The 17631-nt window shown below is 40.3% G+C and overlaps 1 long non-coding RNA gene across 1 annotated transcript; it reads left to right on the top strand.

Moving 5' to 3' along the window:
• Positions 1 to 1420: 1420 nt before the first annotated feature.
• Positions 1421 to 16703, top strand: LOC118689271 (uncharacterized). Its single transcript, XR_004980591.1, has 3 exons — positions 1421 to 1657; positions 14345 to 14515; positions 16431 to 16703. It is a non-coding gene; the product is annotated as an uncharacterized LOC118689271 (long non-coding RNA).
• Positions 16704 to 17631: the final 928 nt, after the last annotated feature.

Here is a 17631-nt window from a genome sequence, read left to right as displayed (position 1 = left end):
CCTTGTTTAACTTCAGTTAGAATAGGAGGAATTTTATCATCAAAGCTAGGTGGACAAGGTGGAATCCCATTTGGAGAGAAATTTTGCACAATGATTTTCATTGCATTCATGCATTTCTCGTTGCTATCAAATTTCTGTTTTGTTCCAGATAGGAAAGAAAAAAGCTTTATGGAATCCAGACAACCTGGCCTGTGACAGCAAGGAGTACTCAGTGCTGAAAATTCAAACTTCTCTTGTGTAGAGTAAATAGGAAAAAGATCTTGGTAGATCCCATTCACAACAGCTGGAGTTATGGCAATGGGATCAGATATGACTGACAGAATGGCACTTACAAGCTCATCAGCCCTGCTATAATTCTTATGTGTTATATGGCAAGAAAATTGCAGTAGCAATATTTGGGAGTCTGTGCACTTAATATATGGAAAGAAAATTGCAGTTGCAATATTCTGGGAGTCTGTGGACTTAATCTTTTGTGGGAGGCCTTGAAAGGGAGCCAGTGTCTCTCCATCCCGAGTCAGTCATTTCCTATCCAAGTAAACTGGACTGAGATCATCTAGATTCTGGTCTTCGTTTCTAATGAGCTTTCACAGTAAAACAGGAAATAATAATCTTGAAAGGGGAAAAAATGGTCAAAAATCACTCAGAGAACATTTAAAGGTTTGTTCTGAACAAGCAGGGCTAAGAAAAAGGCCTGAGAAAAGTGTGTCCTGGGATCACTCACAGTTAAAGCACTGATTAATTAAGCAGAGGGTCATTCTTCAGAAAGACTCAAGGGCAGTTTTGGCCCCGCGGCTGTAATTTGGACACTTCTGGAGTTCTAGATACACTGAACTATTCTGTGCAGGGCCTGTGAATATGTGCATTCTTCTGGCTGAACAATGGCATCTTTATTCAAATGGGAGCCACTAAGTAAGTGGCTGTCTCCTAATATGGGTGGTATTTCTTCCTGCTCTGCCTCAATCTCTGCTGCTTTCCCGTGGCCTTATCAGTGCTTTGTAGCACAACTTACAAAATGAAATCTATTCATAATGTTAAAACCCTCCCCCTTTTACAGACACAGGAAAAAAACCCCAAACGCTTACATATCCTCCAATTCTATGGCAGGGTGTTTACTTTTTTAAATGCAATTCTGCTTATCTGACGCTGGTTTGGAAATTAATAAAATGGTGCCTGGCTTTTATTGTTTTGACTATGGGAAGGAAATTAATCCACAACTATTACAAGTGTTTGATCCAAATAAGCAGAGATAAAACTACGGTTTGAAGAAACGTCGTCCCCTGTTTGTCAGGTATCCTAGTGCTCCTGACATGTCTGATTTATTCCTGCCTTGTTTAGCAGCAACACTGTCCAGGTAGTTGATGCCCATTCATCTTTCTTTGTGTAGGTATTTCTTCAGGGTGGCTTTATTTATTATGCCTTAACAACTGTTCCTTCTTACTCGCTAGGTTTGGCTCTGCCAGCGGTTAGAAAAGACATTGTTTGTCTGAAGAGACAAGGGTGTGGTGAAAATACTCTGTGCCAGCCAAGTGAACCAAAACACTCTCTGAATTACTACACAGGCTGAAAAATGAAATTTAACTGACAGAAGATCTGGACCCCACCTGTGCTGAGAGACAGAGAGAAAAAGAATCACAGGAATTGCCACGTACAGTTGGAGGTAGGTCTGGAGAGGGGGACTGTGTCCCTCAAATCCTCTCAGCAGTTCACAGCAGAGGAGGATTTATAGCATTATTGCTTGGGGAAAGCTAATATCAATGTTTATGCAATATTAGTTGGTATTGTTAATAGTTAATTTGGCGACAGCAGGCTTACTGTGAAACTGTACTGCAGAAATCTGTGACTTCCCTTATCAGGGGAACTGGGCTGTGGAACCACTCACAGACCAGACCTGTCCCAAAGCTCACTGAAAGTGACAATGGCTGCTGGAGTCGCAGGGACCGGAGTGGTGGGGCAGGAATGTTACTTATTTCTAGCAAAAAGCAGAGCCTAGGCATCTTTAGCTGCATGTGTCTCCAGAAATTGGGCTTCCTGAAATACTTCTGAACATCCTAGATCTGTATAATCACCAGAAGTTACTGTACTGAGTGCTGGTTTGGTATTTCATACAATTGCAATGTAATATAAAACACACCATCCCTGGAGTGGAGACCATGTTTGTCTTCCCCTGTAAGAGCCCACCTATGTGAGTGGGCAGCTGCTATCCATCTTCCCAGAGGCTTTTGCTCCACTCCACCATCCCACAAGTGCTGGACAGACCAGCAGCCACACTGGTGGTGTCAGGGCAGCCTGGCAGCTGTGGCCCTTGGTGGAGGCATGACTCCTCACAAATCATGTGGCTACCATCTAAAGCTCCACCAAAACACCTGGCAGTCTTCAGGCTGGGGATAAAATGGGAGGGAAAATGCCATCATTCCTACAGTCTGCCTGACCTGCTAAGCAGTGCGTACTGTGAGAGAGGGCACTGGGTGGATGTGTCTCCCCATGCCTGTGTGGGGAAGGAAGCCATGAGCAGAGCCTTGGAGGACTCCAGAGGACAGAAGTTTTGCATTAGCTATGAGCCAGAGGCAGTTACTCATATTTAAACTGTACCAGATTCTGGGGAAATTCAGATGCAGACCTGAAATACATGGCTTGGCAAAAGACTTTTGTTACTGTCACATGTCTGACCTCTGAAAAATAATACTAATTCAAACGCTAAATGTGTTCAGCTGACAGTGATACAGTATTTGTGTTAAGGAGGAGATTTTTCAAAGGCATAAAATCAACTTAGCAATGTGGTACAATTGCTTCCTTGATGTCCTACAGAAGGCCTGAGTGCAGCAGGTTCAGAGGACTTTCAGCTGCCATGAGGCACTCATTGCACTGAGGGGTGTGGTTGTGGGCTCCCACTAAAAGGGTTGCATTTCCATAGGTAGTTCTGAAGATTCATGATCTTTCTGGACACTTTACAATTATTCAGGATATTATTTCTCCTTGTTTAGTTTCCAAGCAGGCAGTTAGATTGAGCAACCACAAACATAGATCTTGTAACCAGCTTTGATGTGAGAGCAGTATTACCATGATTCTGGAGATATCTCTTTCTTTTCTGAACTATATTGACAGCCCATGGTACCAGAATGTCAAAATGACATTCACTCTGTATTACACAGTGTATAAAAATTTGTGTTTACATTTTGTCTCCTTTGCCCTTTTCAATTTTGCTTTATTTTCTTATAGTTTTGTAACTTAAGCTGTACATATTTGGAGATTTTTTTTTCCTTTCCTCATCTAGCTTTATGGCTTGTTCTGGCTGAGATGTCCTTACATGATTTGATTTACAAGAAATATAGGCTAACACATGTAATTGTTCCACAGTGAAGCAATCTGTCTGCAGCACTGGGGAAAGATATATATTAAAGTTTTCTTTCATGCAATTTAAATGTATTGCTGGCTGTACAAATGATGCAAAATATTAGGAACTGAAACAATAAGGCTTGGGCTAGTTAGCAGAGAGCATAAATGTATGGGGGAGCCAAATACTCCTCAGAGTAATATTTTCATCAGAGACAGCATGTACTGTAACCAGGGGAGATAAGCATGAGTAGGCAAAACTGGCTATGCTTAGAGCCAACATGCAACAGCAGCTACAAATCACACACTGCTGAGTGACACCTGAAAAATTGAAGCCTGATTCTTCTATCAGGAAGAGCCCTTCCTGCTCTAAGTAGGGTGTGAGGCAGGAGCAGGTCATAGGGACTGCTAAAGTGTGCCAAAATGCATCTGTGCCAACAGCAAGGAGCAGCTGTGACAATAGCTAGGAGGGGAGGCCAGGCTGTGCTCAGCCTCTGGAGTCCTGCCACTTGGTTCTTGTGCTGGTGGCAAGTGGCCCTCTGATAATGGAGTGTTTAAGGAAGTGTCACAGAGCCAAGTGGATTGAGAGCAGGGAGTCATCATGGAGGAGCTCAGTAGCCTTTTCCATGCAAAGAAATGTGGGAGGACTTTGGTGTTTCCGAGCAGGAGAGCAGTGATGAAAACAGCCAAGAATTGTTGCTGAGGTGGAGCAGCAAAGCTTGTTTAACTCAGGGTGCATTGCAGTGGTATCAGCACTGTGGAGTCAGTGCTCCAAGTGCTGCATAGTAGGACTTCTTATTTAAAGCAGCTATTGTAAATGTCTTCGAGCCAGTTAATTACCAGTTTTTGTTATGTCAGGAACTCCTTGAGTTAAAGCAGAAAGAAACTATTCATGAATATGTTCCAGTTCTGTAGTTTAATGGGACAAATTAAAAAAAAAAAAAGAAAGAGAATGAAACTGATAAAATGATTTAGTTCATGGAAAGATTGAAAAGCCTTACAAAAAAAGCTGAAATTACATATTGTGCCCCATCTACTCTTGCATAAGCCATTGAAATTGCTAGAGACTTAGCTGGACTAATCGTCCATTGCAGTTATGCATGAACCTTAGGGAGTGCACGAGGTGCATATAGGTCAAAGCACCAGCCTATGAAAGAGAGGGAAATTATCCAACAGCATTTCTAAAAATGTAGATGTCCAGGTATGAAAAGCCAAGAGGCTTGGCTTGCATTTAAAAAGTATTAAGAGCAAGTGAGGAATTTAATTTAATTTATTCACCAAATGGACTCGAAGAGGTGTGAAAAAAGGATCGAAGTTGGCCAGGTTGGGCAGGTCTTTGAGCACCCAGATCTTATGGAAGGTGTCCCTGCCCCTTGCAGAGGGGTTGGGACTAGAAAATGTTTAAGATCCCTTCCAACCCAATTCATTCTATGAAGTGATGCTAGGCAAGAGAAAACTTTCAATGGAAAACAAAAATCTACAGAGGACATTAATGTAGACTCATTCCCTTCCTGCTTACATGAGTTTTTCCCTCTGCACCTCCTTGTTTGCTGTGAAGTTACTGAGGGACCATGGTTATTGGAAGCAGATTTGGGCCTAGAAGTTCCATCTGATCAGAAAAAAAGTAATAATGCATGCTGCATATTGAACTGATCTGCAGATATTGGAGTAAATGTCTGTTTAGAGCCTGTCTCATACTATCAGTATTCTTCAAACATCTACTTTGCTCCTTCAGAACACCCTGAAAATCACCTACACATCTACTGAATTGAGTTTTAAAAACAAATCAGAAACAGAAACAAATCATAGCTTTTGGCTCTGCTGGCTAGAAGAATACTGTTGCTGAGGGGGTGCTTCCTGCATGTGTCTGAGTACCTCTAAAATGATCTGTCATGTATAAATGTGTCCTGGTTTCTTCTGTTGCAAGAGAGATTTTTAGGAATTTAGCCTATCTCTTGGGAGAAGAAATGAGTCCAGCTTACCAGAATACCCACCTTCCTAATTCTTACCATTCCACAACTGAGACCCCCTAGACCTGCTCATATATGATGAAGCATCTTGGAGGAAGCTTTTATGATTTTGTGCCTATAAATGCAGTAATCTCTCAGGATATGGAGAAAGTGCAGAGGATATTGAACACATTTTGTTAGATATTTTTTCTTGGTATTACTTGTATCTTTTCATCCATGGTAAACTTCTCTGTGCTTGGCTTTTCAGAAGTCCCCAGGTCCTACACCAAACACCTTAGGTAATGATTCTACTGTAATGTAGGGCTGACCACACTGTAGAGGTTATCAGCCTTTCAGCTGTGCTCTCTTCCCAGGGCTGATTTCCCATTTGGCATGCTACTCCTCACTTCTCCCTGCTCCTGCTCCCCTCCCCTGCCCAAGGGCTTTGTTCTGGGTGTAAGAGCCCCTCTGATGCATGCTGAATTTACAGAGTTCAAGACATGAGGCTTTTGCTGTGTTGTTCTTTAAAGTGCTAATTTGGTTTTACTAATATATTTTCAATGTTTGGGATTAGCAGAGCTTGTAAGAACACATCAGACCTGCTAGGTTCACAAGTCCACTCACCACCTTCACCCCCTTACATATTTTTTAATATAGCTAATTAGGAGATAACGCTGGTGGAATGAAACACTGTCATAAGATAATGATCTCACACCACTATAGAAATGGTAAGTGGGAAATGTTTATTTTCAAAGGGAAGAAACACTGATCATTGTGCTTAATCCTATATTCTTAAACAAGTAAAATTCCTATAGATTTCAGTAGAGCCTGAGGTGACAACATCCTATTATGTGGTAGTGTTTCTGGATATCAAATGGCCCTAAGTGATGTAGTCATTTTCTCCAAATGATACTGGTGCAGTATTGGAACAGATGTTTCTCTTACCTTTATTAGCCTGTTGTATCTTCTAACTTGGAGGACAAATTTTGCATGCGCTTCATTGCACCAGCTTAGACAGTTTTTTTAAAGATGTGCTTTAGGAAGCAGTGAGCTGAGGTTTGGATGAAGTTATGCATATTTTTAACTTACTGACAGTTCATAGTGGTGATACACAAGTCTCAGTTGCTACTGCAGGCTCCCTTTGGTACACTAAGGATCCTCTCTGTTTAAGTCAAAGTTGGCCTTCCCTCTGTCCTTATGGAATTTTGGAAACAAGGGTTGTCTTAAGTTTACCTTTCAGGAGTACACCACCTTATCTTTGTGGTGAGGGACTACTCACAGGTAACAGGTACAAGAGCATTAGCTCTTCTGGCCTAACTGTTCTTGTTTCCCAGTAATAGAATTGAGACAATGTGGGGCAGCTTTACCTTTCGCTCAGCCTAATCCTTGTGTTTGTATTCCCACCAGCACTGCTGCTGGGGGCTGTGCTGTGCAAATTCTTCCCCAGATCACCTTGCAGGGAGCCTCTCTCTGCTATGAGGTAGCAGTAATGGGGTGGCTACACTCACCTTTACTGTCTCCCCCAGGGGGGCCATCTTTCTACTGCAGCTCTGGACTCACTTCAGATGCAGGGCTGTCTCACAGACAGGGGAATACTGCAGTAGAAATTGGAGGCAGCTACAGAGCTGCTTTCAGAGAAAAGCCTGACAGTAAAAGCATTGAGGTTTGTCCTGGTTAGAATTAACTTGCACAAGTTGTCAGTGCTTCTCCATGGAAGGTGGCCATTGGTTTTCAGAAATTACTGCTGTTTTCACTATTAATGAAGCTTCATCTTTCCATTGGATCATCTCTAACCTGCTGTAATTGTTCTGATTTTTATTTTTTACCTTGTTCACCAGTTCATGTCTAAATACAAGAAGATGTTTATATTGCATACATTCAGCTTTAATTGGCCCTTAAAAGAAGGTGTTGATTAGAATCTTCTCAACATCAACAGCTCGCTCGCACAACATTCTCTAATTACTGTTTATTAATTTAGTTCAAGTGGCATAGTTGAAAGCCCTGCTCAGATGGGAGAAGTAAATTGTCACTGGTATTGAATATGTAAATTATGTGCCATGTAAGTTTCCATGAAGAATGTTTAAAGTTAAATGTTACCCACATAAAGCCTTCCAGTTTCATCTAAGCCAGCCATATGACAGCTTTGCAAAAAGTGTCATGAAAATTTACCAGCCCTGGCAATAAAAGTACTTGCCTATCCTTTACTTTTTTTCTATTAACATAATCATTATGATAATAATAATTTATTTGCCCATCAAAAAAAAGTAATCATTCATTCTGGCTGGCTGGAGTTTTGCAAAGCTGCCAATTGAATCTGAATTACATGTTGCTACAGTATAGGCATTCAGCAGCCTGGATTTCTTGCCCTAGTGCAGTAACCCTCCCTTCTCTTTAATTAGCTTATAAAGTCAGAATTTCTTTAACAAAGTACTCATTAAACATTGCCTTGTTACATTACTTTAAAATGCAATTAAAAGTTTTAAGAGTGTTGTGGAGTTTGTGTGCCATTGTCAGCATCCATGTCACTCACTATCGGTTTCCACCCACTCACACAGATCAGAAGCCTCCTGTTAAATATAGATGGCACTTCATAGCATGTCTATATAGACTAGGCATAAAACAATATCCTGATGAGGATGACCTGACTGCACCTTATATTTCTGGGAATAAGAGAGGAATGGAAGGGAGGACATTCTAGATAAAGGAGGAGCTCAGAGTATTCGCTGTCCTTCCACCTCTACAGTCCTCTCTCTGTGGCCCTTTGTGTGGCAGTAGCTGCACATTGTTGGTAAGTGTGCTGCTTCCAAATCTTCCCAGACAAAGCTGCATGGGAATACCACATAGTTATTCTATTATGCATCTGAAACAAGAGAGACCAGACATTGCATTAAAAGAGAATGAAAAATATTCAATGCCTGAATGCTGCCTGGGCCTTCACCCAGTCCTCACACTCTCGCTGGCTGCTGTTATCATGAATGGCACTAATCAGTTCCAGGAAATCTCTACAACAAGCATTATGTCACATATGGTTACGTCATTCCCTCTAACCTCTAGGGCTTCCTGTTGACATCTCTGGAGCTCTTCTACTACCAAATGGTATTAGAAGAAATGCCAAGCTGTATTTTTATCCATTTCTGTCTGCCAAAAGGAATTCAAATGTTTCCCATTTGCAGGTTTCACCTGCTGGGTCGCATCTTTGCTTCTTAAAATGAGCAAACCTTAGTGACCCTTCCAAGGGACTCTCCAGATCTTTGCATAAAGGATGGTAAGAACATGTGGGGGGTTATTGAGACAGAAGGGGCAAATGCCTCTGCAAAATGCATTTATTCTTAATGTCTACCAAATTGCTAATCCAGCCTGTCAGCTGTGTAACCTCTGTTATAAATTCCACCCCAGGAAGCTGTTTCTCTGTTTCATTCTTAATTATTTCCTAAGAGATTCTGTTTCCCAGTGTGGAAACAGAATCTCTTAGGAATCTCTTTCACCCTCTCGTTGATTTCAAGCATTGTGCTGCATGGCATTCCCCTTTCTCCTTGCAGAGCCATCTCCAAAGGAAGGAGCCATTTCCCTCTTGGAACAGACACCACTCAGCTTTTCCTTGCAACCCCCACTTACCCAACAGCTTAGCTGAAAAAAGTAGGGCTCAAAGTCTTTCCAGATCTAACGAGCAAGATTTTTCCTTCTTGAAAACCACTGTGCTCCTTGGTTTGGGTGGTTTTTATTCTTATTATTTGTCTGGTTTATACCATCCTTTCATTCTAAGAGTTTTATTTTTGTGGATGTTTCTGTGTTTATTCACTGCTGCAGTAGGTATCAACAACATGATTAAATTCCAGCTCTGACTGTTGCAACATAAGCGCTCTGCCTTCATTATCTGCAGTGCCTAAAACTATTTGATCTCTAATAAGTTCACCTGCAAGTGTGCCTCATTTGCATGATGAGGCTAACTGGTGCAGCCTGGGTGCATATTGGTCTGTAATTTCAGTTTCTCTTCGATCAGATGCATCAAACAGAAGGAACTATTAGAATTGCCAGCGACTGTATTTTTTAGTGTTAATCATGCCAGAATACTAGGAGTCCCAGGCAGCTTTACCAGGCTGGAGAAATCCAATGATAAAAAGCATGGGAGTGCTTCTGATGTCAGATCGCATACAAAACAGTGCTGTGCTGGGGATAGTTGGTCTGCTTTGATGGCACACAGTGTTAAGATCATACCCAGCTCCTGAGCAGGTTATTCAGTAGCCTTCTTTGGTGAGCTGCACCATTGCTCCAAGCCCTTGAGGGAGCTGTGAGCTGTGCCACCCAGCAAGGACGTCTCCCCTGGCCCATCGGGCTCACAGACGGAGGTGTCCTTCAGCATCTCTGAGAGTCTCAGAGTGCCCCTAGCTCCCATTCATCCTCTCTGGTCCTGCACTTAGATCCAGCTGACATTTATTGGGCAGTAATGCCAAGGGTTTTACTGCCCAAAGTGCGTAGGAAGAGAAAATGTGTTCTCTTACATCAAGCTTTTAGGAACCTGAACCTTTCTTTGTGTCTGAAATAGAAGCAGCAGACTTCAAAGCTAAATGTAAGAACAGAACAGCAGCTCAGAGATTGTGAGATTCATAGCAATAGTGCTGCAAACGTGTCAAGTTGCCTATTTCCTTTCTAGATCAAGCTCAGGATAGTCCTGTGTGTTTTATGTGTTCAGCATGACTTTAAGAAATGTGATTTGCCCCATTGCAGCATCCCTGACTTCTCTAATTTCAGATTTCAGCTTCTTACATTGCATTTTCATTTGAGACAACTTTTAATTGAGCTGAATGATCTCTGAGAACATCAAAATGTCTCTCATTGCTCTGAATGGGTCCTAGACTGAGTTTGCATTTCATACACAAAACCAACTCTTTTCTTTTGCTCTTGGGCTCACACAGCAAATAAAAAACTAAACCAAGCAGAACCAAACAAAAGAATTCTGAGAAGCTCGTCAGCAGTATTTGCTTTGTACAGAACAGTAATTTTTCCCTAGCACATACTTCCAAGAATTTTTTAAAATGTCATTCATACATCATCTGCCCCAACAGACAATAGTTGTTCCAGAGAAGCTGTTGCTCTCTATTAGGTCAATGATCAGTGAACTAAACATTTTCTACTTAGGCCCTCATATGATAAAAGCCTAAGAGCTTTGAAGGAGCCATTACAGACTATTGCCTAGAAGAAATATCCATTTGAAAATTCAGCAATTATGTACTTCTATAATAGCGTGTAAAAGGAGCTCTGGACCCATTATGGGTTATTGAGTAAATAATGTATTTTTAAAAGTGTCTAAGTAATTTATATGATAGCCTGTATTGGCAGCAAAGAGTGACTGTAGACTAAACATTCTGTCTTTCTCTCTTTTTAAAAATCTCATTTAAATCCCTAAATAGCAATTAAAGAAAGAAATCCCTGATGCAGTTTCAGTATTTCTATAGTAGTCAATAGCTAATGGCTCTGACTTTGCTGCACTGAGGCTGCCATTTTGTGCTGAGACTGTTTTCTCTGGTCTGACTTTCTTTTTTTGTTTTGATTGGATAAGACAGGAGGCTTCATTATCAAATATAATATAGGAGTGTCCAGAGGCCTCCTGGAAGTCAGACTCACAGTCATCAGACCTACCCATAATCAGAAACAGCCACTAACCAGAAGAGCCACCAGCCCTGAGAGAGGACAGGAAGCTGACAGTCCTATTTTGGGGAAGAAATGAGTCTTGGAGAGAAGAAATATGTTGTTTGAGATCATGCAGGAAACAAAGAACCTCTGCCTCCCAAGTCCAAGTTTAGTTTCCCTGCTTTATGTGTGGACCTTCCACGGAGAGGCACAGCCTCAGCTTCTCGTTGCTGTGCATCTTGAGTGCTAATGCAAACTGCTGCTCTGTCAGGTGACCTCAATAGTCTTACTTCAGACCACTGCATTCAGCCCTCTCAGGCACAGATCCTGGTCAAAGCAGATAGGAAAACACTGCAGTTCAAAAAATTTACACTGTAGCAATAATGCACTATGGAACATGAAGGAAAACAAACTTGTTTTCCTCGTGTAAGCATGGAGTAAGTTTCCTTAGTCCTCCCATTTATCTATCATACTGCTTCCTGCCATAGCAGGAACACAGCATAGTCACCTCTTTAATAATTTTCTGTCAAAATTTGAAAGAATAAGTTGAAACAGTTTTGGTTTTTTTTAAGAAACACTGGTGCTTGAGCTGCTCTGAATTTTTGGACATTATCTTGGGATCTCCAAATATCTGTCAGACCAAGCAGCCTTCAGTGCCCCAGGGACAGTACTGGACTTCTGTACTACCTGTACCTTGCAATATTGCAAGGGGCCTGACTTGAGGCAACAAAAGTAAAACAATTTTCTGCTGATGGTGGTGCTCCATCTTAACTCTTTTTGATGGTACTTTATCTGGCATAAATTTGATGCAAAGTCTCTTTGGTGCTCTGGAACCTGCAGGTCCAGACCTGTGTTGTAACTCATTTTGTACATGAAACACCTGACCAGCCAGCAGGAAGCAAGCATCTGTTTCCCCTGTCTGCCAGCAGTCCTGATTTCCCTCTTCAGAGGCTGTGTAATGCTCCTTCATATGTGTTCAGAGCATATTGTGCTCTTCCCAAAACTAGCTACGCTCTTCAGTCATATCTCAAGAACATCAGCTTTAGACCTGAATTTGACTACATCTGCTTAATTCCTCATTGTTTAACAAAAGTGGTTCTGATGCAATGAATAAAATGTGGTGTTTTAGCTGCCTTCTGGGAGATGTCAAGGGATAGGTCTGTGTAGTGAGGCTACTGGCATGTGAGAATTTGTTTTTCATGGGAGGCTTGGAAATACACAAAGAAGAAAAGAAATGCAAGGGTAATGAGCACAGTTCAGAAGACTAAAAAGAAAGGGAGTCACTTAATGTAGAAATGGTAGGTAGTATGGAGAAAGTCCACCTTGTAAAGTAAAAAATGTAAAGGAAAAATGTAAAGTGAAAAATGGTGAAGGACTGGTAACAGAGACAGAAATAAATGAAGAAACAAGGTGAAAGGTGTAAACACATGTAAGTTGAATTCAAGAAAAATATATAATGCCTTAAAACGCCATTGGTCTCTCTCACAGTTAGACTGTATTTGTCACTTAGGAAAGGAGAGTTATCTGTTGGGATAATTGACTGGAGTGATGATGAAGTACCTATCACTGGAGTATTTCTATGACAGAGTAGTCAAAAATCTGAGGAATGCTGCCAGCTATTGGATGAACCCTTCCAGTTCTATTTTCTGTGACCTCAGCATCCCATAATGCCTGAGTGGGAGCAGTACCTCAGTTATGTGATCATGGAAAACCTGTTTCTCACCTGGTCACCTCCTCACCAAAATTCTCTATGATCTCAAAGAGTAAACAAGGCACAAATTTGGAAATGAAGTCTATGAGGAAAATTAATGTACAGGGGAAAAAAAAAAGAAAAGGAACTGGTTGATCTGCAGACAACATTTTCTTCTTGCCTATAGACTCAATGCCACAAAACTTGCAATTTCCTCCTCATGCTGAACAGCCCCATTCTGCAACAAATACCTAGTTTGGCTTAGATACAAACCCAAAGCCCTCACAACTTGAGTTAAAAGAGCTTGGGGTTTTTCTTCCAAGAACAGTTATTAATTGATCTACTGTGCTTCAACTCTAAATAATTCTGTTCTCCCATTCAAGGAAAATTCCATCTTATTTCAACCAAAGTCACACTTCTGAAGTGATCTGGGATTATTCTAGACTGGTGATTATTTTTATGCAAGCCACCAGTTATCATCACTCTATAAAACAATGTGCAAAACAGGGTCTTAAAAGTAAAGTAAAGTGAGGCATCAGATTGAGATGAAACAAACTTTCATTCTCCCATCATGTGGAGTTTCTTGCCAACAGGACCTAGGGCTTGCCAACAGGACCTAGCAAAGCCAAGTATGTTAATGTCAGTGGTCCTCCCTTGCAGGCAGGAGACTTGGATTGCTGCAGTGCATATACACATGTACAGTATAGGAAGGCACAGGCCTTTAAAGTGACCACTCCTTCCCCACACAAATCTGCCCTGTGTTCTTCTTTTTACACTCTGGGCCACTGAGAACAAGGCTGGTAATTGGAGGAAACTGCTTTTTTTTCTCCTGACAGTACTTTAGAGACATTAGATTCATTATTTGAGGGTGTGTATGAGATTTTGGAAGTAGAATTTATGTCTGCTATGCTGTGAGATCTTTGGTATGATATTGACTCACTCATTGGCACCTGAGAGACACTTGGGGAATTCAGCAAGTTTTCAACAATCCAGTTTGAGAGATTAACAGAATTATAGCTCGCTCAGGTTTGTCCTAATATTATTAAATTTTCACCATTTCTAATTGCATAAACATATGCAGCCAAGTATGCAGGTGGGGACTGGGATGAAGTACAAGGACACTCAGGCTCCATAGGCAGCTAATTGGTGGACTAAGCAATAGGGCACTTGGAAAGACTGGTATTTTTTCAGAACATTCTAGGATAAAATCCTGTCCCCACTTAAACTGAGTGGTTGTTGTGGGCAAGATTTGTTATTTATTTGTCTTGGACACAGGAAAAAAGATATAATGTCTCAAGACCATAGCACTCACCTGATAAATATGGTGATAGCAGAAGGTTTTTGATCAGGGCTAAACACAAGACAAGCAATGGTTAACATGTTCAGATAATAGTAGGGCAAAGAAGTAATTTTGTGTGAACATTGTTATTGTTAGCAAATGCTAAGCTGAAATGTTTACAGTGATATTTTATATTTTGTTTTATAAAATAAATCTGGTTTTTCTATGTATAGAACTCTTGAGCCCCAAGTTAAAGTATGCTGTGGTAAAATGACACCAGCTGAGGTACTGGCCTGGCTGTTTATGTGGGTACTTTCTCATGAAATAATATTGCTGTCCATATTTGTTAAGGGTATGCTGCTGTTGACTTATTTTCTACAATCATAACAGAAAGAGGAGTAGGAGGGAAAAGTGGGAAAAGTCTTCACTCTGGGTTTTGCTCTGCAGTGTTCTTTATCTCTGATACAGCATCTGCACTATGAAATTCACCCTGAATGAATGGACACTCAGATGTCTTCACTTCCAGCAGAGAATACACAACTCTCAGGCTGAATTAGGCCATTTGGAGAGGTTTACCAAAATCTCCATGGGTTACAGACACAAAACTCTTCTTTCACACTGGTCTGGACTGAGCACTTGGTGAGTAAGTAAAAATTTACTTTTTCCCTTTTGAAAAGTAGAATAAACCAAAGAAGTTGGTCACACATTTGGACTTGGACTTCCCAGCAAAGGTTTGCAAAATCCTCTAAAAAGTCAGAATATTTATAATGAACTATTTTCTAGCAAAAAAAAAAAACAAAACAAAACAAAACAACAAGAGGGATTTAATAATGTTGGGATGAAGTTTTCTGTTAATGACTTAATTTTCTTTTTCCTCCTGTTTAGGCTGTAACATGAACTCTGTTACTGCCTAACTGAGTAACTCTGACCACATCACCGGTGTGAAATTGCTGATTAACCTTTTGACTCTGACAATTGGGACTTCTCTCAACACCAACTGGTAATGCAGAAGACCATTAGTAGTTAATATTGGGACATCCCAGCTCCAGATGTCAAAAGGTTAATGAAAAATCAAGTATCTTGCTTTTGCTGGGGAACTTGGAAACCTTCCCCCCAAAACAGTTCATTTTTTCTGGTAAATAAGCCAGACTGCTTGAGCTGAGAAAGACGGGTGTTTTGCTAATGTGTACAACCGTTAATTGAAAAAGATTTGGGTATGCTTGTTCTTCTGGATGTAGATAAAAGAGAGATTTGTTGGCGAACTTAGTTAGTCTTGAACACCCCTTTGTTCAAATACACTACATAATAATCATGCTTTGTTCTTTCTGTAACAACCATGGAGGGATTTTGAGTGGAATACTCATTTTCTTTAAGTCATATCTGCCAGTAATCATTCCTGGCTTAAGACCAGCTGCTATTTATGTGTTTTATGAAAATATAACAGTTTTATACTCAAAACTATTTTCTTTTTAAGTAAAAGTTTCAGCACAAGCTGGTTCCCCATATCTACCATAAATGCTATTTATCACAGATTTTGGTCTTTAAAACAGAAAGACAATGTTAAAACATTTTGATTACCCTTTCTTGCTGCTATCATTCACAACCCATCTTTTCTAATTATGGTATTAGGACATTTACATAACCGGGAAAAGGGTCCTTTAACTACATTTCTATTATGTTTGGCACTTCTGTGAAAGGATATTATATTCATGTGCATTAGAGATTGCTTATAAAAGATCAAGACAATAATAGCAGATCAGACGATAAAGGTTCCCTTTTCTCCTCCCAGACAGGCTGTCTCTGACAGAAGAATACAGTTCATCAAAATTGTCTGCAGGTTGTCAAACTCAGTGAGATTTGGGGACACTCGGAGGCTGTCATGGCCAACAAGAAGATTTTCTGTAGGGTTCTGCCATCATTCACCCTCAGGAAATAATCACTCACTACATTCTGCATGCTCTCATGATAGAGCTCTATTTGAGAGAAAAGAGCCATTTTATCAAAGGACAATATATCCCTTCTCTTGGTCCATGTAGCTTCCATTATCAGACCATAATAAATCATATTTATGTTCTCAGTTAATAAGACTGATTACAATGCAGGTTACAGGCATGGGAAAAGAAAATCAGGTGAAAAGATGTTTTAATGAAAATATGATAAGCAAACAGCTCCTTGTGAACATTTCAGACTGTTATTTGTAATGATCACAGGCAATTTTTGATACATCTTCTTTAGCAATGGTTTAAGCTGCATAAATTGGCTTGCCACTTTATACGTTGAAATAGGAAGAATCTCAGTGTCCTTCTTATGTTGTCTAGAATCATTATATATATTATAAGCATAAAATGAGTTTAATGTATGTGCTTTGAAAAGAAGGGGAAAACAGAAAATCAGGGAAGACTGATTTTAATGCTGCTCAGAATGATTTTGAAATTTTCTACTCATCTTTGTTACTAACGGTGCATTTTCCATGAAATTTAGGAATGACATGTACTGCTTTCATCTCTTTAAAATTAATATACTGTGCTCTCTGTTTTTCTCAATTTCTTCAAAGTTCTTAGAGCACTGTGCAAAGAGACAGAGAGAAATTCTCCACTCGAAGCGTAAGCATATCTGCTGTTAATGCTGAGGGGAGTTAAGTGTCTGCTTCTACGGGAGAATACACCCCTGAAGTGTTCCTGAAGGGCACCCTTTTAAAATGGTGTAAGAATATTTAACTTTGGCACATGTGATGCATTCAAGGGCCAACTTCCACAGATTTTTTTAAGTGATCAAGGCAGTTTTTTATTAGGGTAAATATTATGATACGATTTCAACATATAAGTGTATGGAGGGAAGTGGCTGGTGGACTGTCTTGCCGTCATCTTGTGAGAAGTCTTATTTTGCTATTATGTTCAGCATCATACTTTCAAGACCAAGTCAGAAATTTAAGGAATAATTTCCTCCTGCCAATACATAATTTTGACTGAGTCTCTGAAATTCTACAGTACTTGCAGAGAAATGGTGACAAAGACTCCTTGGTGTTGTGTCTGCAGGACCTATTTTGCTCTCTGGTATTTCCCTAAAATAATTCTTAAACAAATTTTAAAGCTTTGTATTTGTCCTGGCCCTGGAGAATGGCCATAAAATTACCTTAACCCTTTTAGGACACTTCAAAAGAGCAGTACCCATATAAGAAACAGCAGACTGCTCTTCAAAGGCAATATCCTGATATGACAACAGATGTAGATAATGTACTTCATGATGGAACTGCTTGATACAGAGAAAAACACGTTGTAACTGCCTTCACCGTGAAAGGGGTTTAAAAACACTGCCTGCCAACTCCACAAAAACCAGAGCTGCTATTTCGGTTAAAGGCCAGTGGATTGTATTTTTCACGTCAGTTTTCACTAACCTCAAACATCACTGTTATGACAGACTGTCATCCAACCAAACCAGCATTCTGTTGCCATTCAAGCAAGTAGGAAAAAAGCAAACATGAAGGAAACTTAAAAGTCCAAATAGTAATTGGGGGGTGCATGTGAGTGAACTACTTTTGTGTAACAATACTGATTACTGAAAATGAAACACTTAAAGGAAAATAAACAAAAAGCAGTGCTTTCTGAGCCAGTGGTGTTTTCTTGGCTGGCAATTTCTCTTTGTTCTATTTCATGACACCAGGCTCAATGGTTGAAGGGGTGTTCTGGGCCAGATGTCAATCACAATGTCTGACATAAACAAAAATAGCTAAAAAGGCATGCCAGCATCTTCCTTTT

Source organism: Molothrus ater, chromosome 9 (genome assembly GCF_012460135.2).
Source record: "Molothrus ater isolate BHLD 08-10-18 breed brown headed cowbird chromosome 9, BPBGC_Mater_1.1, whole genome shotgun sequence".
Lineage (NCBI taxonomy): Eukaryota > Metazoa > Chordata > Aves > Passeriformes > Icteridae > Molothrus > Molothrus ater.
This window is presented reverse-complemented; position numbering and strand designations above follow the sequence as displayed.